This window comes from Felis catus, chromosome C1, assembly GCF_018350175.1.
Source record: "Felis catus isolate Fca126 chromosome C1, F.catus_Fca126_mat1.0, whole genome shotgun sequence".
Lineage (NCBI taxonomy): Eukaryota > Metazoa > Chordata > Mammalia > Carnivora > Felidae > Felis > Felis catus.
Genome location: NC_058375.1, coordinates 72,072,371 through 72,100,074, shown reverse-complemented (window position 1 = coordinate 72,100,074; position 27,704 = coordinate 72,072,371). Strand labels below are relative to the sequence as shown.

Genomic DNA, 27,704 nt, shown 5'->3' with positions numbered 1-27,704 from the left:
CTAGTGTGTCTGGACTACAGGATTCCTTTGGGGAACTGGCAGCAGGTCTGCTGGGACCTTCTACAAATGGCCTTACCTGTTATAACACTGGGACCCTGGCAGTCAGGAGCCATGTGAGACTTTGCCTCGGTTTCATCATCTATAAAATAATGGGGTTGCCCTGGCTCAGGGTATGTGCACTAAAGGGCTCACAGGGATCAGCCAGGTAAAAAATGATGTTTCAGGGATTTGTGGTAGCTGATACTTGGCCTCAGCGTCGAGGAACCATGGTGATAGTGGGGACCAACCTTGGGGGTGCTGAGAAGTTGATAGGTGAAAATGTAGGTCCAGTGTTTGCCCATTTTCTCATTTTTTAAAGGATGCCAGGGATCTGGATTTTTCTGTAAAGTCCTTTAATTTTTTACATGTTGGCAATTAATTAAAACAGTTAATCTAAGTTAAAGCTCCGTCTAAGTTAATCCTAGGCAAATCAAGGAAGGCAATGTCTGGGCCCTGCCAGTTGTGATCTCTAAGATGAATGACCCTAGAGCCTGTCCTGCTCCAGCATTCTGTTACCCCCAGCCATTCAAAAAAACATCAAATAATAGCACCCTGGGCTCCATTAATTGTTAGATTGACTGGACTTTCATTTACTTAAAAAATAAGGGCTGCCACTTAACTCAGTTGTAGGAGTTTATACTTTATCAACAAAATTGGAATGTGTCTTTTTCTTATTTTCTACTTTACTTCCAAACACTACTGGGTCTCCCTTTCTTCTCCCCCTGAATTTATGTTGTAAGCCACTGGCATTGCCTTGGCAGCATAATAGGAAACACTTTTTTTTTTTTAGGGCATCTGTATCCAATGGGAACTATATCTGTTTATTTCTTCCACCTGGCGTCTGTCCACAGGAAGCCAGGCATTTCTAACCCCCTTACCTTACAGAACTTATTTTGTGGTAACACAGAAACATTTTGTTGGAACGGACTAGAAGGCACCTCTCCCACTCCACCCTGCAACCCATCTTCTAAACATGATTGAGCAATATGATATGTATTATAAATCACTATCAAATGGCTCCAGATTTAGGTGATTAAGAATTAACCTTCTCCTCTTGTGTTTTATTTCCAGAGATAACCTGTCTCCTAATTACCCACTTAAAACCGCACATACCACATTCAGAATTTAGAAAAGGTTTGATTTGGGCACAGTACTTGAGCACACAGATAGATCTTACAGAGAAATTGAAGCAATTTATTCTGCCAACTTTTTGCAGGTCCGAAGATTAAATGAAAAGGAGCATTCTGGCTGTGGGCTGATTATGTGAAATAAGACGTAAGACATGTTTAATGCTCAGCAGGATGCTTGGCACATAGTAAGTGCCTAATAAATTCCAATTACTGCTACTGCTAAGCCCCATCATTACCTTCACTTTTACTACAATTAGCATAGAATGAGCTAGTCTTATTCCCTAGAGAATATTCTGCATTCTTTGAACTAGATGAACTCAAGCTGTAAAAACATTTGATAAGTGGTATATAGATGAAGTGATTTAAAAAAACCCATGCAGCCCAGTTTTCTGGCTTGCACTGGAGCCCCAGTGACCATTTAAGAAAGCGCCCAGGCTTTGCCTATCATGGAATTGCAAATTTGCCTACAGGCGATAGTGAGCTGAGGGGCTTTTTGCCTTGGTTTCCTCTCCTATAAAAAATAATGGGATTGCCCCAGCTCAGGAATCGTGCACTCAAGTGGTCCAGGGACCAGCCAGATACAAAACACCATGCCTGAGGAGTAATGCCAGCTGACACTTGGCCTCAGCATACAGGAGCCATGGGGATAGTTATACCTATGGGGTCTGGGTTTTACCTGCCAAACACTAGGGAGTTGATACATATAGCTGAGTTAGTGATTTTATCTAATGTTTATAACCTTGTTGGCTATAGTATTCCATCTTGGGTCCATTTATTTGTGTTTTTTTTTCAACGTTTTTTATTTATTTTTGGGACAGAGAGAGACAGAGCATGAACGGGGGAGGGGCAGAGAGAGAGGGAGACACAGAATCGGAAACAGGCTCCAGGCTCTGAGCCATCAGCCCAGAGCCTGATGCAGGGCTCGAACTCACGGACCGCGAGATCGTGACCTGGCTGAAGTCGGACGCTTAACCGACTGCGCCACCCAGGTGCCCCATCTTAGGTCCATTTAAATGATGAGAAAACTGAGGCTTAGCTAGAGTCAGTAACTGGTGCAAGGGCACAGAGCTATCGAGGGAGAGCAGATGTCTGTTTCTAAAGGCTTTTCTTTTGAGGGAGAACATGGGGTTTGCCTTCTGTGAAACCCACCTAAAAGTGTAGAAACTTGCCCTCAACTTCTTGACTTCCCATTAACAACTGACTGTGGTTGTTACTTAAATGTATTTCTTTTCTTTTTTTTTTTTAATGTTTATTTCTGAGACAGATAGAGACAGAGCATGAGTGGGGGAGGGGCAGAGAGAGGGAGACACAGAATCCGAAGCAGGCTCCAGGCTCTGAGCTGTCAGCACAGAGCCCGACGTGGGGCTCAAACTCACAAACTGTGAGATCATGACCTGAGCCGAAGTCAGTCGCTCAACCGACTGAGCCACCCAGGCGCCCCTTTAAATGTATTTCTAAGTGTGTCTTGGGTTTATTTGGTTTTCAGTAATTGTGGGCCCCAGTTTCTTCATGAGAGGCTGGTGATGAATGAGTTAAACAATAAAAGAGGGTTTCCTCCACACACAGCCCCTTGCCTAAGCTTGCTCCTATTTCCTCTGAAGAAAAAGAGATGTGTCAGGACAAAGGAGGAACTCAGAGATTGAGAGATATTTCTACTGTAACTTAGTCATCACCATCAGTTTTGTTACTGGAGGCAGACAGACCTGCTCCCGCTCACAACCATTGGTCACCCTCCAACAGTTACTAAGCACAGAGCCCTCCAGGCACCCACTGCGAACACCCTGTATCTCTGAGACTTGCACAAAGTGTCTCTCAGCCTTGGATATGAGGGTGGGGTGGGGTGCCCAACATTATGACAATAAGTAAAAAGCAAAGAGCAGTTTGAGGCTAGTCCTAGGCATTTAACAAAAAGTCTTGAACCCCCTTTCCTTTGAGTAGGCTTTAGCTCTCAAAAAACAAAAACAAGACAAAACAACAAGAAACCCCACTGTTTTTCAACAATCTTTTTTGTAGTTTCTTTTTTTTTTTTTCATTCTTTTAAAACTGAGATACAATTGACGTATGGCTTTATATTAGTTTCAGGTGTACAACATAACGATTCAATATTTGTATATATTGGGAAATGATCACCACAACATATATGTATAGGTAACACCCACCAACACATATAGTTACAGTTTTCTTTCTTGTGAGGTGAGCTTGTAAGATCTCTCTTAGCAACTTTGAAATATACAACACGGTAGTATTAACTATAGTTACCATGCTGTACATGATATCTCCAGGATTTATTTATTTTATAACTGGGAGTTTGTACCTTTGATCACCTAAACAGTCAATTCTTAATGGACAAAGATAATATGTGTTCAGTGCTTGAATTTCTGAGACTCTGGGAAAGACCACTGGGGAATTAGAAGGTGTAGACTATATACCAAAACACTGCAGATCCAGAAGATTGATAGTTCAGGTCAATCCTATAAATACGGTATGCTTGGGGTGCCTGGGTGGCGCAGTCGGTTAGGCGTCCGACTTCAGCCAGGTCACGATCTCGCGGTCCGTGAGTTCGAGCCCCGCGTCAGGCTCTGGGCTGATGGCTCAGAGCCTGGAGCCTGTTTCCGATTCTGTGTCTCCCTCTCTTTCTGCCCCTCCCCCGTTCATGCTCTGTCTCTCTCTGTCCCAAAAATAAAAAATTTAAAAAAATAAATAAATAAATACATACATACATACATACATACATACATACATACATACATACATACGGTATGCAGGGGCGCCTGGGTGGCGCAGTCGGTTAAGCGTCCGACTTCAGCCAGGTCACGATCTCGCGGTCTGTGAGTTCGAGCCCCGCGTCAGGCTCTGGGCTGATGGCTCAGAGCCTGGAGCCTGTTTCGGATTCTGTGTCTCCTTCTCTCTCTGCCCCTCCCCCGTTCATGCTCTGTCTCTCTCTGTCCCAAAAATAAATAAACGTTGAAAAAAAAAATTAAATACGGTATGCATGCCAGACTTTGTGCTAGGTGGTGATACAAAGAAGAAGAATATCTAGACTTTGTCATCATGGCCCTCACAGCCTGGGAGAGATGTGGATGTTTATGTAAATAATACAATACATTGATTGGGGCCTCTGGATGGCTCAGTGGGTTAAATGTCCGACTTCAGCTCAGGTCATGATCTCACAGTCTGTGAGTTCGAGCCCTGCATCAGTCTGTGTGCTGACAGCTCAGAGCCTGGAGCCTGCTTCAGATTCTGTCCCCTCTCTCTCTGTACCCCTCCCTTGCTCATGCGCGCTCTCTCTCTCTCTCTCTCTCTCTCTCAAAAATAATAAACATTAAAAAAAGTAATACAATACAGTGATTGGTGCTCTAGGTACAGTGCACCCAAACTCCTTTGGGATACAAACAAGGGATGTCTAATTTAGAATCCCACCCTTTAAAGATGTGAGGACTTGTTCAGTCTGTAAATTTTCATGGCTGGGAGGGATCAGGCACAGTTATGCACAGGCACTAACATCCACATTCCCTTTGAAGCTGGCAATTGCAGAAAACATGCACATCTTCGTGAGACATTAGCTAACACCTAAAAGTGGGAACCTGAAGATGAGCCTCTTAAAATGCATTGATTACAAACAAGAGCAACCCTTTGGGTGCTGTTAGATATTCTTATCACTATGAATCTTTTTTTTCTGAGAGGGGAGGGAAGGGAACTGACATTTACAGGACACCTGACAGGAGCCAACTGCCTTAAAGATTATCTCATTTAATGTTCAAGAAAATCCTCTAAGGTGAACATTTTAACATCTTTCTAAGCTTGGTAAGTGGGCGTTCAGAGAAGTTAAGCAACTTGCCCAAGATCAGACAGTTAAAATGTGACCAAACAAGCATTCTGACCTAGTCCTGTGTGACTCCAAAACCTGTACCGTTTCTACATTTCTGCTGCACTGTCCTGACTCCCTGAATTTCCGTTCCCTGTATGAGTGTTTGCTCCTTCTCTGTTTTCTTATATTATTACTACCTCCACTTCATAGAGCCAGCCTTTCCCTTTCTCTTAGCACTTTCATGTTTATTGATGTTGAAGTCTTTGAGCCACTGGTGAGTCTAGCTTCTAAAAGGAGGTACAGGGGCGCCTGGGTGGCGCAGTCGGTTAAGCGTCCGACTTCAGCCAGGTCACGATCTCGCGGCCCGTGAGTTCGAGCCCCGCGTCAGGCTCTGGGCTGATGGCTCGGAGCCTGGAGCCTGTTTCCGATTCTGTGTCTCCCTCTCTCTCTGCCCCTCCCCCGTTCATGCTCTGTCTCTCTCTGTCCCAAAAATAAATAAAAAACGTTGAAAAAAAATTAAAAAAAAAAATAAAAGGAGGTACAGACTAAAGTGAACGAGATCATTACCATCTTGTCGACATTAACACCACATCGTTAAAATCAGAGAGCAAGCATGGTGACATTAACCTTCACATACATTTGCTTCCCTGCTTAGCACTGTGTAGAATGATTTAGAGGTATGTGATATGTGATTTCTCCTATCTGGGGACAGATGACAAGTTCCAAAGGATGTGTGTGGAGTTTAATGAGAAATAATGATGGAAGTATGATTTAGGGATTCTGTCTTTGAGAGACAGAGGGAGGTCACCTGCATGGCTCAGTGGGTTAAGTGTCTGACTTCAGCTCAGGTCATGATCTCGTGGTTTGGGAGTTTGAGCCCCGCTAAAAGCTCTGTGCTGACAGCTCAGAGCCTGGAGCCTGCTTCGTGTTCTATGTGTGTCTCTCTCTCTGTGTTCTATGTGTGTCTCTCTCTCTGCCCCTCCCGGGCTCACGCTCTGTCTTGCTCTCTTAAAAAGAAACATTAAAAAAATTTTTTTAAAGACAGAAGAGAAGTGCCATGGCAAAGGCTGCAATACAGTGCAATACAGGCTCCCTAAAGGCAAGATGATAACAATAAAAGGTAACAGAAAGAACAAATACAAAGAGAGTAGAAACTCAGAAGGAAGCTAGATGACTATATGAAGAAGGTCCTGGGCCAATACACTGAGGCATATTTGCGCACACACATTCACGTGCTCCTGTGTTGGGGAAGTTCAGGATGGGAGAACTGAAATGAGAAAATCATAGTGAATTATGACATTCCCATGGATTCATTTTCTTTTCCTGTTACCACAATTAATCTGGATTTCATTCACCTTTCTTTCCTCTGGGCTTTCTCCACCTTCTAGGTCATCTTTCTGCTATTTTGAATAGAGAAATGCTTTACTCTCAGTCCAGGAAAGGTGACCAGAAAGGACCTACTTTCACAGCTGGGCTGTTTGTTTGCAAGGGCTTCAACCCTGAAAGCACGGGCCACAGAGGGAGGTAGGGATGAGGATGGGAATGGGGGCAAACTCAGGGAAGACTTCTGAAGTGGCATAAATGAGAATTGAGACAATTTCCACTTGAAGTCACCTCTCCACTTATGAGTCATTAACCATCTGGAACCAAGTGCAGTTAATTTAGCACCACGCTGGAAAGCTTATAACGTGAACCACATTCCAGGGCCCGGGCATCCAGGTTTTAATCCTTTGTAAACGCCTCTCTTTTGGAACACAATTTGGTGTCAGTACATAGGAACTAAGAATTGTGCCAACTGGTGAGTCATTGCTCTCTGCTTTCTTCCAGAGCACTGTGGGAAAAGGATGGGCAGACTGGGTCAGATAAAACCCAGTCCCACCCAAACTCTCACTGAAGGCTGGAAACAAATCCATTTTTTAAATGTTTTTAAAATCTAATTGGACTCAGAAAAGAGATAATAAGCCTCTGTTCTTTGGTTTCAACTTGGATCTGAAGCCTTGTTTTGTTTTCTAAGTCTCTAGGCTATCACACTGGGTTATAACTTTTTTGTTTGTGCTTGCCTTTTAAAGGACATTTATTGGGGCACTTGGGTGGCTCAGTCGGTTCAGCCTCTGACTCTTGATTTCAGCTAGGATCATGATCCCAGGATCGTGGAATCCAGCCCCAAGTCGGGCTCTGTGTTGAGCGTGGAGCCTGCTTGGGATTCTCTCCCTCTCCCCTGCTTGTGCTCTAAATAAATAAATAAGCAAATAAATAAATAAATGGGCATTTATTAAATCATTAATGATCGATTGCACTGTGGTAGGTTTTGGGGATACAAAAGCGTGGTTCCTGACTTTGAGGACAATACAGGCTAGAGCTGTGAGGGCATGCCTAAATAATGTGTGTGTAAATACTATGTAGTAAGTCTTTTCTTGAAGGTACAATGGGCACAATCTCTTCTGGATCTCCGTCTGAACATGGACCCATGCTAGGGATGAGGTTTTCTTATTGCACTGGACGGTGTTGCTCTTGGAATTCCCAGTGCTTCCTCTGCAAACTTGGAAGAACAAACTATATTTTTCTCTGCCTGAACTTAATTGACTATGCTTATGATATAGTATCAGCATAAGCCTTGGGAGTCCTCTAACACTCTCTCCTTAACAAAGGGTTGGATATTTTTGTCTTGAATACCTTTCCACTTTTGGTTGGTAAGCTGTCCAGGTGTTTATAGCCTTTTGCGTAAACTTGTGTCTTCTGGTGTTCTAATGATAACAAGTGGATATGTAAATTAATTCTTGGCCTTGGCTGAAATGGTGCATGGTGAATCTAAAGATTTCCGTTACATAGTTTGAAACATAAGGCCAGTTCTTTGAAGCCTTTTTCCTAGGCAGTTGACCACAATGGGAGTGGACAAGAAGGGAGGGCATATTGGGTAAGAGGACTGCACTCCAGGATTCTATTACATTTGGTGACATTTTAGAAAACTGTTTAATTTGATTCCACTATTGTTTGTGACTTGCCATCTGGCATTATTTCCTTTCTTCTGTTTTCTTTGGCTTTAGTTTTCTCTTATTTGTCAAGTTTCTTAATGTGGAGGCTGAGGTCACTGATCTAAAGATTTTTTTTTTCTTTCTATTGTAAGCATTTAGCACTCTAGATTTCTCTCTAATCCCACTTCAGCTGCATCCCACAAATTTTGATATGTTGTGCTGTTATTTTCATTCAGTTCAAAGGACTTTCTAATTTCCTTTTTGATTTCTTTTTGACTTCTGGGTTATTTAAAAGTGTTACCCAACTATTTGGATATTTTTCAAGTAATATTCTGTTACTTATTTTGAGTTTAGTTTAATTGTAGTCAGAAAATAAACTATGTATGACTTGAATGTTCTGAAATATTTTGAGACTAGTTTTTGGCCCAGAATATAGTCTATCTTGAAAAGAATACCTATGCTGCTGCGGACAGAGTGTTCCATAAATGTCAATTAGGTTATGTAGTGTGATAGTGATGTGCAAGTGTTCTATATTCACACTGATTTTTGTCTACCTACTCTTTGGGTAATTAAAAGAAGAGTTTTGAAATCACCAACTGCACTTATGGATTTTCTGTCAGTTTTTGTTTGATGTATTTTACACATCTGTTATTAGGTGCATAAACATTAAGGATTGCTAAATGCTCTTGATAAATTGACCCCTCTCTAATTATGAAATGACCTTCTGTGATAGTTAATTTTATGTATCAACTTGATTAAGCCATGGAGTTCCCAGATATTTGGTCAAACATTATTCTGGGTGTCTGTGAAGGTGTTTTTGGATATGAGTAACATTTGAATTGGTAGACGGAGTAAAGCAGATTGTTCTCCCCAGTGTGCGTGGGGTTCATCCAATCCCTTGAAAGTCTAAATAGGACCAAAGGCTGAGTAAGAAGAAATTCCTCCTACCTGAGTGCCTTTAAGCTGGGAATATCTTTTTTTTTTTTTTTCCTGTCTTTGGACTTGAACTGAAACATCTGTTCTCCCTGGCTCTTGAGCCTGCTGGCCTTAGGAGCAGAACTCCACCATCAGCTCTCCTGGGGCTCCAGCTTGCCAACTGCAGATCTTGGGACTTGTCAGCCTCCATACTCCTATGAGCCAATTTCTTATAATATACTTTATTATATATTTTATATACACTTCTTTTTTATACATATTTGTGTAATGTATATTACAATTATTACATCTTCTATCTGTACCTATTTACATGTATATCTCCTCTTGGTTTGGTCTCTCTGGAGAACACTAATACATTCTCTTTATCCCTAATACTATTCTTTGCTCTGAAATCTACTCCCAACTCCAGCCTTCTTTTCATTAGTTGTTAGCATGCTATATTTTTTCATCTCCTACTTTTAATCCATGTGTGTCTTTACATTTAAAGTGGGTTTCTTGTTTTGCTTGTTTATCCAATGTAGCAGGTATCTATCTTTTATTATTTTTTTAATGTTTATTTTATTTTTGAGAGAGAGAGAGAGAGCGCGCGCTAGCAGGGGAGGGGCAGAGAGAGAGGGAGACACGGAATCTGAAGCAGGCTCCAGGCTCAGAGCTGTCAGCACAGAGCCCAACGCGGGGCTCCAACCCATGAACTATGAGATCATGACCTGAGCCAAAGTCAGACACTTAACTGACTGTGCCACCAGGTGCCCCTGAGGTCTCTATCTTTTAATTGAGGTGTTTAGACCATTCACACTTAATGTGATTATTAATAAAGTTGGGATTAATCTGTCATCTTGCTCTTCTCTACATGTCCCATCTATTCTTTGTCTTTATTTTCAACTTTTTCTTCCTTTTTCAGACTAAATTTTTTTAGATAATTCTACGTTACTCCTTTCATTGGCTTATGGGCTATAACTTTTTGTTGTTTTATTTCAGTGGTTGCTTTTGGGATCACAGTATATGTTTTAAATTTATCACAGTCTACCTTCAAGTGATTTGATACTGTTTCGCATACAGCATAAGTACCTTATGACATTGCAGCAGTTCTCCCTGAAGCACTTCTTTTAATGTTTCTTGTGCAGGTGTGCTGGTGATCAAGTCTCTCAGCTTTTGTGTATCTAAAAAAGAAGTTGTTGAATTTTCATTTTCTTAGCTTTTTTATTTTGAAATAATGTCGACTCCAGGAAATTGCAAATATAGTACTAGAGTGAGTCTCATGAACTTTTTACTGAGCTTTCTCCAATGGTGGCAGCTTATAACTGGAGTACAATAAAACCAGGAAATTGACATGAATACAGTACTGTTAACTAGACTACTGACCTTACTCAGTTTTTACCAGTTGTTTCATGTACTCATTTGTGTATTTTACCTTCATGTTTGAAAGTTATTTGTACTGGATATTGGACTTCTATGTTGGCAGTCTTTTCTTTCATTAAAAGGTATCTCGGGGCGCCTGGGTGGCGCAGTCGGTTAAGCGTCCGACTTCAGCCAGGTCACGATCTCGCGGTCCGTGAGTTCGAGCCCCGCGTCGGGCTCTGGGCTGATGGCTCAGAGCCTGGAGCCTGTTTCCGATTCTGTGTCTCCCTCTCTCTCTGCCCCTCCCCCATTCATGCTCTGTCTCTCTCTGTCCCAAAAAAAAATAAACGTTGAAAAAAAAATTTTTTTTAAAGATATCTCACTGCTGTGGCTTGTGTTGTTTCTGATGAGAAGTCTTCTGACATTCTTATCTTTATTCTTCTCTATGTAATGTATCATTGCTGTGGCTGCTTTTACAAATTTTCTGTTTATCACTAGTTTTAAGCAATTTGTAAGGTGCCTTGTGTAGTTTTCTTATGTTTCTTGTGCTTGGATTTCTTGGATCTGTGCATTTATAATTTTCATTAAATTTGGAAAAATTTTTCAGCCATTATTTCCTCAAATATTTTTTTTAGTGTCACCACACTCCCCCTCTGCATTTAGGAGACTCCATATTACGTCACTTGAATTTTTTTTACCAACTCAGTGGAAGTCTATTTTATTTTAGTCTTTTATTCCTCTGTGTGTTTCATTCTAGATATTTTTTAATGCTATATGTCAAGTTTATTAATGTTTCCTGAAAGACATATAATCTGTTAATCACATTTTTGTATTATTTTTACATTTATTGTATTTTTTATCTGAGCCATTCTATTTTCAATTCTAGAAGCTTGATTTGGGTCTTTTAAAATATCTTCCATGTAGCTACAGAGCATAGTTAACCTTTTTGTGACCTGACCTTGTTGAATATATGGGATGTAGTTATAACTCTTTTAATGTTCTTCTCTATGAATTCTATCATTATGTGTCATTCCTGGGTCTGTTTCTACTGAATTATTTTTCTCTTCAACATAGATCCTATTTTCCTGCTTATTTGAAAGCCTGACAATTTTTGATTGGATGTCAGGCATTGTGAATTTTATCTTCTTGGATGCTAAATATATTTATATTCCTAAAAATATTCTCAGATTTTGTTCTAGACCATAGATTACTTGGAAACAATTGGATCCTTTCAAGTCTTATTTTTAAGCTTTGTTAGGGATGAGAGCTGCATTTAGGCTAGGCTGAATTTGTCTCCACCACTGAAGCTAACCCTTTCTGTGTACTTCAACTGATGTCCCCTGACAAGAAGTTTTTCACTCTAGCTGGTAAAAACAGAAACTATTCCCAGTTCTATGTTTGTTCCAAGAATTGTTCCTTCCACTCCTTTTAGGCAGTTCTTTCCCCAGCCTTGGAATAGTTTCCTCACCTGAATGCACCATTCAGTACTTGGTTGATGACACCAAGGCTGTGCTTTTCAGATCTCTGAGGCTTTCTCTGTGCAGCTCTTCCCTGTCCAGTGCTCTGCACTATATTCTCTAGACACTTTGGCTTCCCTACACACCTACCTCTGTCTGATCAACTCAGGGAGACTGCTGGACTCTGACTGGGTTCCCCTGCCAGTCTGGATATTCTTTTTAGGCAGTTAGCTGGGTTGATTGTAGGTCTCATCTCTTATTTTCCCACTCTAAACAATCACTAGACTGTACTGGTTGATGTCCTATGTCTACAAAATGTTGTTTCATCATACATTTTGTCTAGTTTTATTTGTTGCAGGTAGTAAAGTAAATATGGCCATTGTTTCTCCATTTTAGCACAAAATGGAAGTTCTGCAACTGGGATTTTGCTGAAGAAACTTTATTGGTTCCCTAGGGCTGCTGTAACAGAGTATCATAAACTAGATGACTTAAAACAATATAAATTTATTCTCTCACAGTTCTGTAGGCTTGAAGTCCAAAACCAAGGGGTCAGCAGTGCCATGCTCCTTCCAAAGACTCTTCCTTGCCTCTTCTAGCTTTTGGTGGTTGGCTGCAATCCTCACTGTTCCTCAGCTTTAGATACATAACCCCAATCTCTGCTTTCATCTTCACATGGCTTCTCCCCGGTGTGCCTATGTCTGTGTCCAAATTTCCTCTTCTTATAAAGGTACCAGTCATTGCATTAGGGTCCACCCTAATCCAGTATAATCTCATTTTAACTTGATTACATCTGTGTCTTAGTTCAGGGTGCTGTAACAGAATATCACAGACAGGGTAGCTTAAAAACAAACATTTATTAATCACAGTTCTGGAGGCTAGGAATTCCAAGATGAAGGTCCCAAGAGACCCAGTGTCTGATGAGAGCACCATTCCTGGTTTGCAGATAACTGTCTTCACTGTATCCTCCCAGCAACGAGAGCAGGAAGGTATTCATCTCTCATCTCTTCTTATAAGGGCACTGATCCCATTCATGAGGTCTCCACCTTTATGGTTTAGTTCCCTCCCATTGGCCCCATTTCCCAATATCACCCACATTGACAATCTAGGCTTCAACATGAATTTGTGGGGATGGGGGACATAAACATTCAAGAATTCAGTTCATAGCCCTCTGTGATCACCCCACATCAAATAAGGTCACATTCACAGGTACCAGGAGCTAGCATTTTAACATATCCTTTGGGGGGGACACAATTCAATCCATAACAGAAACATTTCTTCTTCTTCATTTATATATATATATATATATATATATATATATACACACACACACACACACACACACACACACATATACATATATATGTGTGTGTGTGTATACACATATATATATATTTTAATGATATATATATATTTTAATGATATATATACACATATATTATATATATACATATATATAAATATAATATATATATATGTGTATATATCATTAAGTTATATATATTTATATTTATATATTTATATATATACATATATATATTTACATGTATATATACATATATATTTATATATATATATACATATATATTTTGTTTAATGTTTGAGAGAGAGACAGACTGAGAGACAGAGCATAAGCATGAGCAGAGCGGGAGGAGGGGGTGCAGGGAAGAGAGGGAGACACAGAATCCGAAGCAGGTTCCAGGCTCTGAGCTGTCAGCACAGAGCCCATCATGGGGCTGGAACTCACAAACCATGAGATCATGACCTGAGGCGAAGTTGGATGCTTAACTGACTGAGCCACCCAGGCACCCCCCACCCTGTTCTTACTTTGATTAAAGCATATTTTAGATAAAGATGATTGATCTTTGTGGAAAACTGTTAAAATACTCTGCATTGTTAGTTTATTTTTGGATGTCCTCAAGTATTTATGATAGTTTCTAAATCAACTCCATATTTATCTTTTCTTAAATATGATTTAATACAATGAAATTATTGCTTTAAAACTTCTAATATTGGCTTTAAAAAAAAAAGAAAGTCATTATATATTTTTTGGCCTTCTGTTTCACCCTGAATCAAAGTGATTATTAGAGATTAAAAGGGTTCAAACTGGAAATTGTAGGAGTCGCTGCTGTGATGTTATCTTAAAAGTAGCTTCTTGCTTGAGGATTAAAATGTGTAGTCAATTAAATTTTCATTATCTGGAGGGATTAGAAGAAATGCTGTCAAATAGGCTGACCCTTGATTCCATTTACAACTTATTTTTAAAGGAAATCCAGAAAGGAATCACTCACATACTCATCCAGTCTCTAATAAAGTTTAATTCCATGAGCTAATATCATCAATGACAGAACCATGATCAAAATTAGAACAGGACTTATAAAGGTCTACACTGTAAATGGACTTTCCTTAGGGTAATAATCAGTGTTTAATCCATGTGCCCATGGATCCATAGGTTTTCTGAAGTGGAAGGGAATTCTGAGATCTCCATCATCATGCTTAATATGTTATACTATTTTAATTGTCTATGTGACTTTCTCCCCCATAAGAACCTTGAGAGAACAAATACCTTGGTACTTAACACAGTGTAATGTACTAGGTTTTCAGTAAATATTTGTTCAAGACAACAGGAAATAAGAAAGGAAGGACCAAACAAGTGAATGAATAAGGCCCAAAGAAGTTTAGCATCATGTCTATGGCCACATAAATAATGATAAGGTAGAACTAAAACTTGCTCTCCTGGTTCTCAAGTAGTTTTCTTTACAACATCTCCTGTATTTATTATCTCTTTGAATATTAGTTCTTTATCTGCATTTTACAAATTTTCATGAATAATAATAGATAGCACTCTTACAATACTTAATATCTTCCTGGTATTTTTCTTTCTCTTATTTTCTTTCTTTTCTTTTTTTTTTTTTTTTTTTAAGAGAGAGAGGGAGAGAGAGTGCAGTTGCACTCATGCACCTGCACTTGCACATAAGCAAACGGGGGAGAGGCAGAGGGCGAGGGAGGGCAAGAGTCTTAAGCCAGCTCCATGCCCAGTGAAGAGTCCTACACGGGCTCCATTTCAAGACAGATTCTGACCCGAGCCAAAATCAAGAGTCAGACACTTAACTGACTGAATCACCCACGTGGCCCACTCCTGGTATTTTTCTAAGTGCTTTCAATGTATTAAAGTCATTTGTTCTTTATAACAACTCTATAAGATAGGCATTATTTTCCCTACATTACAGGAAACTGAAATACAAAACACTTAAGTAATACGCTCACGGTCTCATGTCTAGTAACTGGTAAAGCTGAGATTAGAACCCAGGCAGTCAAGCACTGGAGTCTATGTATAAACCAAACCACTATGATATGGTCCTTGAAATAGAGTCCCATTTATCTTTTTGTTAAAGTTGTGTGAGGAAAAGTAAAAGAATACCTAATACAGAATAGCATAATACAAATTTTATTGTACAAAGAATGTATTTTTAATGTGTTTTTATACTCAAGATGCTCATTTTTTAAAAATTTCCACTGAAAGATACAAAAACAATAGAAAAAAGGTTTATAAACTAATACTGAGAAGCAAATTAAGTATTCCATGGATAGTAGTTTGACAGACTTTTTATAAACAATTTTCTAAAAGTCAGAATTGATTTTTTGTTTCTCCAAGGGAGTTAAGACTTACTCTTCTTAGGAGCACGTGGGTGGCTTAGTCAGTTAAGCGTCCTACTTTTGGTTTCAGCTCAGGTCATGATCTCATGATCCAGTCCTCCAAGGGCTCTGCACTAGGCACAGAGCTGCTGAAGATTCTCTCTCTCCCTCTGTTCCTCTCCTCATGCATGTGCACGTGCTCTCTCTCTCTCTCTCTCTCTCTCTCAAAAAAAAAAAAGTTTTTTTTTTTTTAAACAAAGACTTGGGGCACCCAGGTGGCTCAGTTGGTTGAGCATCCAACTCTTGATTTTGGCTCAGGTCATGGTTTCATGTCATGGGATCAAGCCCCACATGGGGCTCTGCACTGAGCATGGAATCTGCTTGGGATTCTCTCTCTCTTCCTCTGCCCCTCCTCTCCTCTCCCCACTTGTGCTTTCTCTCTCTTTAAAATAAATAAAAAACAAATAGGTTTTTTAAAAAAGACATTCTTTTTAACCTTTTCTGTATAGTTCTAAAGTAAAAGTCATTCTAGTGCTATTCATTTTTTTTAATTGCTTGCTCTAGGGTTTGCAATATACATTGTTAAACCTATCACAGTCTTTCTTCAAATAATGTTACACAGCTTCATGCATAATGTAAAAACCTTACAACAGTATATTTCCATTTCCCTCTCTGATCTTTGTGCTATTGTATTATATGTTTTATGTCTATATATGTTTTAAGCTCCACAATGCCTTGTAATTCTTTTTGCTTCAATCCACTATCTTTTAAAGACATTTTAAAATTAGAATAAAAGTATTTCATATTTACTCATGTATTTATCATTTCCAATACTCATTATTCCTTTGTGTAGATCCAGATTTCCATTTGATATGATTTTCCTTTTGCTGGAGAAACTTCCTTAAACATAATTTTATAGCTCAGGTATGTTGATGATAATTTCTTTCTGCTCATGTTTATCTAAAACAGTTTTTATTTTGCCTTCATTTTTGAAAACTATTTTTGCCAGATTTGGAATTACAAGTTAACAGGCTTCCCCCTCTTTAACGCTTTAAAGATCTTATTCCATTGGCTTTTGGCTTGCGTGTTTCTGAAAAGAAGTCAGCTGTAATTCTTATTTTTGTTGCTCCCTAGGTAACAGTCTTTTTTTTTTTAATGCTTATTTTTGAGAGAGAGAAAGAGACAGTGTGCACAAAAAGGGGGGGGCAGAGAAAAGGAGAGACACAATCCCAAGACACAATTCTCTGCACTGATGGCACAGAGCCTGATGTGGGGCTCAGTCTCACAAACCGTGAGATCATGACCTGAGCCAAAAGTAAGACTCAGATGCTCAACCAACTGGGCCACCCAGGCACCCTTCCCCCTAGGTCATCAGTCTTTCCCTCTGGCTGTTTTCATATTTTCTCTTTATCATTGGTTTTCAACAGTTTGGTAATCATGTACCTTGGTGCTGTTTATTTTTTGTTGTTGTTTTTAGCCTGCTTGAGATTCGTTAAATTTCTTGGGTCTATGGGTTTTTAGGTTTGGTCAAATTTGGGAAATTTCTCACTATCAGGACATGTTTTTCTTTTTTCCTACTCCTCTCCTGAGACTTCAGTTTTACAGCTAATAGACTGCTTGCTATTATTCCAAAAATCATGGAGGTTCTGTTCATTTTTTTCTTTTTTTAGTCTTTTTTTTCTTTCTGTGCTTAATTTTGAATATATTCTAAATTGCTAAACCCTCAAATTCACTAATTTTTTTCTTCTTCAGTGTCTTATTGTTAACCTCATCAGTGAAATTTTTATTTCAGGCATTATATTCTTTATTCCCAGAAGTTCTATTAATTATTTAAAAAATATCTTCAACTCTCATTATATTTATGTTTTCTTTTAAATAATTGTATATCGCTGTAGTAGTTGTTTTAAATTTTTTTAATGTCTATTTTTGATAGAGAGGGAGAGAGAGAGAGAGAGAGAGAGAGAGTCAAAGTGTGAGTGGGGAAGGGGTAGAGAGAGAGGGAGACACAGAATCCGAAGCAGCTCAGGCTGAGTTGACAGCACTAAAGCCTGACTTTAAAACTCAGCCCTAAAACTCAGGGACTGCAAGATCATGACCTGAGCGGAAGTCGGACATTCAACTGACTGACCCATCTAGGTGCCCCTATAATAATTATTTTAATGTTATCTGCCTAGGATCATTATCTCTGTCATCTTTTTTTAGTTTATTTATTTATTTTTGAGAAAGAGAGAGAGAGAGAGAGAGAGAGAGAAAGAGTATGCACGTGCATGTGGGGGAGGGGAGAGAGAGAGAGAGAGGGAGGAGAATCCCAAGCAGGCTCCATGCTGTCAGCATGGAACCCAGCTTGGGGCCCAATCTCATGAACTGTGAGATCATGACCTGAGCCAAAATCAAGAGTTGGATGCCCAACCATCTGAGTCACACAGCCACCCCTCTGTCCTTTTTAGAAAGTCTGTTTGTAATGATTATTTTTTCTCTTTATTCTGAATTACACTTTCCCCTTCTTGGTATGTCTGAGTGTTATAGATGTTATATCGTTCAGTTTCTGTGTTTGTTGTCTTTCTTTGAATAGTGAGGCTTTGTTTTGGCAAGTAGTTAAGTTACATGAAGATAAGTTTGACCCATTTAAGACCTTATAACTTTTCTTTTTTTAACGTCAGCTCTGTCAACACAGAGCCCATTACGGGGCTTGAACTCACAGACCGTGAGACCATGACCTGAGCGGAAATCGGACATTTAACCGACTGAGCCATCCAGGCTCCCCAAGACCTTATACTTTTCTAAAGCAGGTATAGAGTAGCCTTCTACTAAGATGTGACTCTACTAGTGTCTATACTGAATGATCTAGAATGTCACTGAGGTCTCTCTATTAATCAAAATCAAAAGTCAGAGAGGCAAATCGAAAGGAGTTGGTCAGGATGGCTTCACTGAGAAGGTAATGGTTTACACATAAATGCTTTTCTTTTACTTTTCTTTATTGGATCAATGGGTGTGAATTATTCTAATAATATTGATATATAATGTCAAACTGCTTTGCAGGTCATAACATTTTATACTTTCACCAGTAGTTTAGGAGAATGCCTGCCTCACAATATCATTGACAGCATTGAGTATTATGTTTAGTAAATTATAGTATAATTTCTTGGAAGTAATATCATGCAGTCATTAGAATCATGTTTTTTGAAAACTAATGACTTGGAGGAAGAGCTCTTAAAACTGTTAATTGAGCAAAAGCAGGATAAAAAAAATTTATATACATTGAGATCTCACTATTAAATAAAGATCATTTATATTGTTTGTTTATAGCATTTATCTGTGGATAATGGGATTATGAGAGATTTTTATATCCTCATTTTTTTAGTATTACCTTGATACTAAAAACTACTTTAAAACATGAGGTATCTGGTAAATGGGTTACTCCAAACATGGAAATACTTGACAGCAAGAAAGTCTATACACATAGAAACTATATACCCACCACAATCTATAACTGGAGTCACATCTTTCAGTCTCTGTATTGATCAGGAATCTTCTAAGAATGGAGCTGTCTGGGCCATCAAAAGGACTGTCCTAGGGTACATGGGTGGCTCAGCTAGTTAGGGGTCCAACTTCAGCTCAGGTCACGATCTCATGGTTTGTGAGTTTGAGCCCTGCATGGGCTCTGTGCTAACAGCTCAGAGCCTGGAGTTTGCTTTGGATTCTGTTTCTCCCTCTCTCTCTGCCCTTCCCCTACTCACGCTGTGTCTTTCTCCCTCTCAAAAATAGATAAACGTTAAAAAAAATTTTTTTTTTAAAAAAAGGGCTGTCCTGACAGCATCTCCCACCTAATTGTGAATTTATAAAAGTTATGTAACTGGTCAACTCCCTGTTTTGGGTTGGTTTTGTTTGTTTTGACTAATGTGGACCAAATGCATTTTCCTTGTCTCCCATTTTACACTTTAACACTGAGTGTATTAGTTTCCTAGGACTGCCATAACAAAAGGTCACAGATTACTTGGTTTAAACTACAGAAATTCATTCTCTTACAATTCTGGAGGCTAAAGTCTAAGATCAATGTGCTCCCAGGGTTTGTTTCTTCTGAGACATCTTCGCGTGGATTGCAGATGGCCATCTTCTCCCTGAGTCTTCATATGGTCTTTCCTTTCTACGTGCCTCTGTCCAAGTTTCTTCTCATGAGGACCCCAGACATATTGGATTAGGGCTCACCCTAATGACCTCATATTAAATTAATTACCTCTTCAATTACTGCTTTATATTTCTAAATATTGTCATCTTATGCGTAGTGGTTAGGACATCAACATATGAATTTTGAGGGGGTACAATTCAGCCCACGACACTAAGTTTAGCTCTTCAAGCTCCTCATGGATGTAGCAGAGGCAGAAAACCCATTTCTTTACTCTCCAGGCATAATTACTAGACCCCAAAGTGCCTGGTGGTGAATTCTGGCTCTCTCACTTAAGAGCAGTTATTTGATGTGGGACAAGACATCTAGGCTCTTTATACTTTGGTATCTTCATCTCTCAACTGGGGACAATACAAGCACATACTCATAGGTTTATTGTAGCATTCAGTGATTTAATTTATGTAGATCTTGAAGAACAGTGCTTGTCACAGAGCTGTGACAAGCACACACTAAGTGCTCAAAAAAGATTAGCTCTTATTATATTATTATATCAAATTATCTTATTGATGTAGCCATTTAACACTATATTTGATATAGGAGGTATAGTGATGAACACAAAAACTACTGCCTTCACTGAGGAGGGCTTTTTCTCCTGGATCTATGTGTTATTCTTATTTCTGGCGGGGCAACTTTTGTTCTTCTTTTAAAAATTCTGTGTAGAAATGTTTTTCTGAAGGATACCAAACAGGGAAAGCCTGTTTGATCTCTGCCCTTCCCTCACTGTGGGCACTGACTCTTATATACGATATACGGTTTGTAGGTTAAGGGAGAAGTAAAGTCTGAAAAAGAAACCTGTGGAGATAAATCCTGTATTTGCTTTATGATTGTCTCCTTTTTCTCTACCCCTTAACCACACACACACACACACACACACACACACACACACACACACACACTTATAACCTGTTAACTGTGCTAGACACATTTTTTAAATCCACGTGCTCAGGTTCTGCACCTAGATAATACTGTCTTATGAGGTTGTAGTATCTACTCCATTAAGCAGTCCTTCTAGAATGCTTTGATGACTAAAAATATGGATGATGTATCTGTCTTTTGTACACCAGCGCTCGCACCCTTCTGTGGGAACATGTGCTTTGGGTACTTTTTCAAGCAAGGACTTGTACTGATCTACCTCATACATTAACTCTAGCTGGAATAATACTTGGGGAAAGGAATATGATCCCAAAAATAACCACAAGGAGAAGTGTGTCATGAAAGGTCATGGCACTGGGGCAGAGGATATTGGACAGAAGAGTTCTAAAAATAGGAATCGAGAGATCAAAGAACCAGCAGCAGTGAGGAACTTTTTTTGGCCTTGATTCACAGAAGGAAGAGGCAACACCCCCCAGCCCGCTCGTGCCTTCTGCTCCGCCTGCCACTCACACCTCACTTGTGGAACTGAGGGGGCGGGAGGAAGAGGAGCGTATTTTTCTCTCCTGGGCTCTGACTGCCTTTAAATCATGATGGAAAGTGTATTTAAATAATACTTTAAAACATGTTAAAATAACTAACATTTTGGAGAATTTTACATTACATATTCCTTATATTACAAGGTAAGTCGAAGCATTCTGATCAAGACTTAATTTTAGCTTTCTCCTGGACCAGATCTTTGGGTTTTACAAGTTAACTTCAATTTTTTTATCATCTCCCTACACTATACCTGATGATTAATTGTTTGCAAAGCCAAGCACCAGATTTTATGTGCATGCACTACAAACTGGGTAAGTAGAGGGGCACCTGGGTGACCCAGTTGATCAAGCGTCTGACTTCAGCTCAGGTCATGATCTCACAGTTCGTGGGTTCAAGCTCCGTGTTGGGCTCAGTGCTAACAGCTCAGAGCCTGAAGCCTGGTTTGGATTCTGTGTCTCCCTCTCTCTTTGCCCCTCCCCCACTCTCACTCTGTTTCTCTCTCTCTCAAAAATAAATATACATTAAAAAATTGTAAAAAAAAAAAAAAAAAGTTTGGGTAAGTAGGTTCGACCACATCAGATTTCATCAGCCACTGTTCGTGTTCTGTGAGAATGAGGCATGGGCGTATCTGGCTGCAAGTGAAGAAACTGAAATTTTAGATGTGCTGTCTGATGCCCTCCCCTTGTAAATATAGCTTTGACAATAATGAGGTGGGTAGGTTAAGACAGGTTAAAGACATGGAGCTCTTTGAATGAACTTTGACAGATGATTGTATTTGTGGCGGTAAGAATCAGAAAATTTGGGATGAGTCCCATAATCTTTCTAAAGGTCAATTTACTCAACAGTGAAATGAGCTTATTGGCACTTGGTTTAGAGACAGTATATGTGTGGAGGTGTTTGCAAACTACAAGTACAAATGTTCCTTTTAAACCTTTTAAATTCTTTGTCAAAGAATCAGTCTGTGCATTCAGGTGGAATCCACCCTTCCCTATTCAAAGAGGCTTCTTTTTATTCATTTCAAAACTATTTACTTCACTCTAGTGTGCAAGGCACTGTGCCAGGCACCAAGATGCATTCAGAGATGAATCATACCCAGAGGCCGCCCTCAAGGAATTCAGGGTACATGGAGGCAGATAAACCACTGGAAAATGCACTGCTTGATTTTTAAAATTTAGCTTCAAATGACAGCATAATTGAGCATAATACCACATTTTATCATATAAAAAATTTCTTAGGTTTTTATTTATTTATTGAAAGAAAAGAGAGAGAGAGAGAGCACGACAGGGGAGGGACAGAGAAAGAGAAAGAGATAGAATCCCTGGCAGGCTCCACACAGCATGGAGCCTCTTGTGGGGCTCCAACCCACTGAAGTCTGACACTTAACCAAGTGAGCCACCCAGGTACCCCATAATACCACATTTTAAAAGTGATTTAGCCATCCCTCTTAAATATTTAAATAGTAATGTACATGTTAATCAACATATATTTGTCTGTTAATAGACTAACATGTATGCCATTAGTCAAGAATATTGAAAAATGCATGTGAAAACAAAGTATCTTGACTCAAGACAGGCAGTTTGGGCTACTAACTGGCAATGCACTGGCCAGTTAGTGATTGATGATGAATGGCAATACACTAATCCCAGCCTTTGTTGAGAGATCAGTCTTCATTAGGCTCCCCAAACCAAAACTGACCCGAAAACAATCGATTCTGTCTGCTCCTAAAGCCAATATCTCCATTTTGTTTTGATTCAAGGCTTTTTTAGCCCGAATCCATGAGTGAAAGGCCCTTTTGTTTACCATTTTACTTGCAGTTAGCAAATCTCTGACTTAATTCAAAAAAAAGAGAGAGAGAGAGAGAGAGAGAGAAAGAGGAAAGTTGAGATTTCTCCAGGAGACTGGGATTCCTAATATTTGTGTGAGGGAAATATAGTTATGATCCTGAAAATTATGTCATTTGTTTGGATTTAATGAAAACATGATATTTGGCTAATACAACTTCCAGCTATTTGAAAACCATCACAAAATCTGACTTTTGTCAAAGCCTAGCTTAAAACACATTCTCAATCAGAATTATGACTTCAAAAATATCCTTTGAATAAGAGTATGATAGATCTTCTGAAAATACAGGACATTGTTCTGATCTCCTAATAGAAGAAAGCTGCTTCAGGGATCAGAAATCTCACTATTTCCCTTTCAGGGTAACTATGAGGGCCTGTGCATTGGTCTGGATGGAGCTGGCCTCTCCTTCAGGGATTTAATAGGTTTAAATCAGTGTGAGAGATCTTAAATATGGTCTTTAGGAAAAAGAAGCTATTGTAAGCTCAGAAAAGAGGAATGTTTCATTTAGTGCTCAGAATAATGGTTGAAAACTATTTTAAATAGGGGGATCTGTGGGTGTTAACACTTAGCTAATGAGTTCCACAGAATGGTGGGAAGAGAAATAGAAGTACTGTGTGGGCAACAAGTGTAACCTTCAAGTGAAGATGCTTGTGGTATAGGCACAGAGGCCTGGGTTACATGAAGAGGACAAGACATACAAATCCCAGCCAGAATCTTCAGAAAGCCCCTTCACAGAGAGTCCAGCAGGCTGGGCCCGGCTCTCCAACCTGCAAGCCTCTGACTCAAATGTCTCAAAAAGAGAGCCCAGATCTATATCACATTTCCAATGATAGGCCGTTATGGAGACCTGTGATGCTTCAATTGCCCATTGCCTCTCAGTAAACAGCCCCACCAGTAATGCTGCCAGTCCCTGGATTCAGTCAAATCATACAATATGTGTTCATCAAGCATCTGGTTTCTATCATCTGCCAAGCAAAGAGTCATCTCATGCCTCCACCTTCCACTTTGGGTTTTGATAAAGTGCAATGAGCTTCTGCAGACCTTGATGGAATACTTTCTACTGGTCAGATCAGCAATGCAGCCCTTAGCTGGTAGCCTCTGGGCCCCCGATGGCTTCTGGCCTCATGTTCACAGGTAGGACCCGAGTCACTCAGTGGTTCTCACCAAGCACCCTAAATGTTTCTGGGAATCCCTAGAAGCTTTCATCTTGAATTGGCCAGTGATTATCACTCTTTCAGGAGACTTACCAGCTTTAGGAATAAAAAGCAGTGTGAAGATTCATTCCCTGGCTTTTCTGGTATTTATTACTATGTACCAAATGGCTCTAAAATTTAGTAAGTTAAAACAGTTCCCATTACACCTGAAACTAATATTACACTGTATGTTAACTAACTGGAATTTAAATGAAAACGTAAAACGAAAACAAATAAAAAAAAAAACAAAAAACCAGTACCCATTCAATTATGTTTCAGATTCTGTGAGTCAGCAATTTGAACAGGGCTTAGCTGGGAGATTTTTATGCCCCTGATGAGATGGCTGAAGTTACCCATTGGTACTCAGCTGGCAGATGGGCTGGTTGAGAGGGTCTAGGAGGACTTAACTTATATGCCTGGCACCTTGGTGGGAATGGTTGGAAGTACGGGATCAGCTGGGACTGTCTACTGGAACATGTACATGGGGTGTTTCACTTCTCAGGGTGGTTGGAAATCTTACATGGAGGTTGAGCCAGCATCCCAAAAGAATCAGGAGGAAGCTGCATGGCTTTTCCTGACCTAGCCTCAGAAGCATTACCTCTGCAGCATTCTCTTCGTTGCAAGTGAGTCATAAGGCCATCCCAGATTCGAGGAGAGGGAAATGGGCTTTTGTTTTAAATATATTTTTTTATAATTTTTAAAATGTTTATTTATTTTTGAGAGAGGGAGATCACGAGTGGGGAAGGGCAGAGAGAGAGGGAGAGAGAGGATCCCAAGCAGGCTCCACACTGTCAGCACAGAGCCCGACACAGGGCTCGATCTCATGAACCTTGAGATCATGACCTGAGCCAAAATCAAGAGTCAGATGCTTAACCGACTGAGCCACCCAGGCGCTCCTGGGCTCCCTTTCTTGATGAGAGGCCACTTTGTAGGAGAGCTTGGAAATATTTTTGCAGCCCACCTTTGGAAAATGCAGTCTTCCACCTTAACTTCTAACTGTGTCTCATTTATTGCTAACTGCCTTTGAATACCTGATACTGGTCCAGGAGTCAGTTACTATATCTATCCAGATGCCAACCTTCTTCTGACCCTTCTTTTTCTTCTCTCTAGTCAAGATGCCCACTCCAAAGAAACTTCCCAAAGACCATCTAAAAGACAAGGCAGAGTAAACTGGTGCTTAGTTGGAACAGCAAGATGATATGGGTCAAAAAGGGAGGAAGAATCATGATGAGAAGAATTAAAAGAGGCTTCATTGAGGAGGTAGCCCTTATGCTGGACTTTGATAGAAAATAGCATTTTGACAGATTGAGAACAGCAGAGAAAGGCATGTCATTCCCACCTGAACAAAAGCACGGAAGTGTAGAAAGGTATGTTGTATGAGGAAAAGCTAAGACTGCTAAAGAATTTGAGTTTCAGATTCTATAGCTGTGTTTTAGGAAGCTGTGTTTTAAGCTGTGTTTTATGAATATGACTCTGGCAGCAGTGTGGAGGATGCATTGGAGAGGTGAGATTTGGTTGGTGAGGTGGAAAGATGGCCAGTGTGTGTAGAGTAGTATTCTACCGTGTATAAATAGTATCCTTTCAAAAGGAAAGGAGATGGCTTTTTTTTTTCTCCTGATCTATGAGAGAAACAGTAACAGTGACTCTCCAGAAATGATGGCTTAAACTGGTACAGTTCATCACTATGCTTGGACTTTCTGTCTGCAAATGCTTGTCTAGATGTGTCTGGATTGGATACTTGGTGAGACTAGTCATCCCCTTGGGATTCATCCCACTCACCCTCCCCCATCCCAGTGAATTTATGCCTCAGCAGCCCTGCAAACCTGCCTTCAGTTCCCATGATCACTTCACACCCTTGCCCTAGCTAAGAAGAGCTAAACTTTTCTGCTGCTTCTTCCATCATCCCCTCAAACTCGAGGCTGCAACCACACAGAACTTATCATTCCCTGGCATGCCATGGCCTATCTCAATGCCACATCTCTGTATATGATTTTCTCTCTGCCTAAAGAATTCTTTCTATCACCCTTTTTCCACCAGGCAAATTCCCTAGTCATCAGTTTATACCCAATTGAAACATCACCTCTGTGAAGCATGATGCACTAGGCTGCTACCTTCTGGTCTCCACAATGCTTATAACATCTGTCTCTTTATAGTGTCGTGTGCATTTCATGTATGTTTTGTAGATTAGATTGAGATCTTTGAAGAAACAGACCATGCCTTATCTTTGTATCACTAGCATCCCTCATAGGATTAGGTAGTCAATATATGTTACATGAAGGAAGGAATGAAAGTAGGAACTTCATCTGTCACTTGTTAATGTAAATGTTGTAAATGTTGGTCTGTGTTTCTGATCTAGAAATCCAAATCCCAACACTGAATGAGGAAGTAGTTGGTACCATTCTATGCAGAACAGTGGTATTTAAATTTGTTCATAAGAAGCTAGGTTTCTGTTGACATAAGGTTACCGAGGTAATCTAGAAAATCAACCAGTGAAAACCAGCAGGTCCCAGAGTAGTAGAGCTCTATTCACAAACCTTGTTTATTTCTTACAAATAGTTTCCCAGAGGTATCATGAACAGCCCAATTGCGGTGCCTCTCACATCCCAGTAACTATTAACACTGGCAATTTCTTGCCTGATTTCAGAGCTTTGGAGCAGCCTGGATTCATCAGTAACATTCTTTTCGCTGAAAGGCTGATATTCACAGGTACCGTAGGTCATTGTCAACTTCTGCGGCCTCCCTTAAAAACCTAAGGTCACACATTCATAAAATTCTTCCTGACATAGTGTGGATAATAGTGGGGAACTCAGCTTACACATATACTAAGCCCTAAAGAATGCTCTGTGGGCAGAGCTCAGCTTACTTGGGAGAACTTTGTTTGCACAGGGTTTCAGAGCCTGGGTAGTTTCCGAGCCAGGGTAGATGGATGTTTTCCCTTTCACCATTACCCTGCCATGAACTGCTTTCTGTAAGCACAGTAGTGCTCGCAAGTTGTTGGTGCTGTCTTCACTCTGGCTAGTGCTGCGTGTGCCTTCTTAAGCCTCAGGTGAATGTAAAGGTACTCTTAGAGAACCTTTACGTTATACCTTCTTTATTACACCCTTGGGTTGTTTGCTGGGCTTATTAAACAACAATCTGTAAGCTGTAACATTTTTTATCCTTCTTAGTAAAACATTTTTATTTAATTTTATCCATTAGTTAGTGCCCTCCCTGCCTCTGTCCCTTAATTTGATGTTTTCAAATTGTGTTTTCACTTCTAAGGTGACACATATGTGAAAATGATCATTTTAAGGCTTGTGGATTATGGGTAATTCATCCCAACACCAAATAATTCTCCCTTACAGTTGTCCTTTAAGGAAGGAGCTCCCCTATGCCATCGAAGGATCACTAGGGATTTGAAGCAGAGCAGTTGGTGAGGGGCACTGAAGGGAGAGGGACTCTGGATTAGTCTCCTCGGCTTATGTCCTAATGCTGCCAGTTAACCATGTGACTGGACCCTTTCTGGGCCTTGACTTTTCTTGGAATCAGTTCCTCATCAGAGGTTTGATATAGATGAAATGAGGTAGCCTGTAGAAGATGTGCAATAAAGATTGGTTTCTGTCCTTTCTTCCTTGACAGGTAGGTAGGGCAAACGAATCAGAAACCTCACACTGAAGAGTTAGGAAACAGTGTCAATTGGGCACATCTAAAATTAGAATCTATAAATATGTAAATAGGATCCAACTGACAATTATTTGACTCGCAATTTTCGAGGCACACATCT

The 27,704-nt window shown here is 39.9% G+C and overlaps 1 protein-coding gene across 1 annotated transcript in view; it reads left to right on the top strand.

The window, feature by feature from the left end:
* LOC111561763 overlaps window positions 1-27,704 on the top strand; it is an 84,439-nt gene that overhangs the window by 3,089 nt on the left and 53,646 nt on the right. The window lies entirely within an intron of this gene.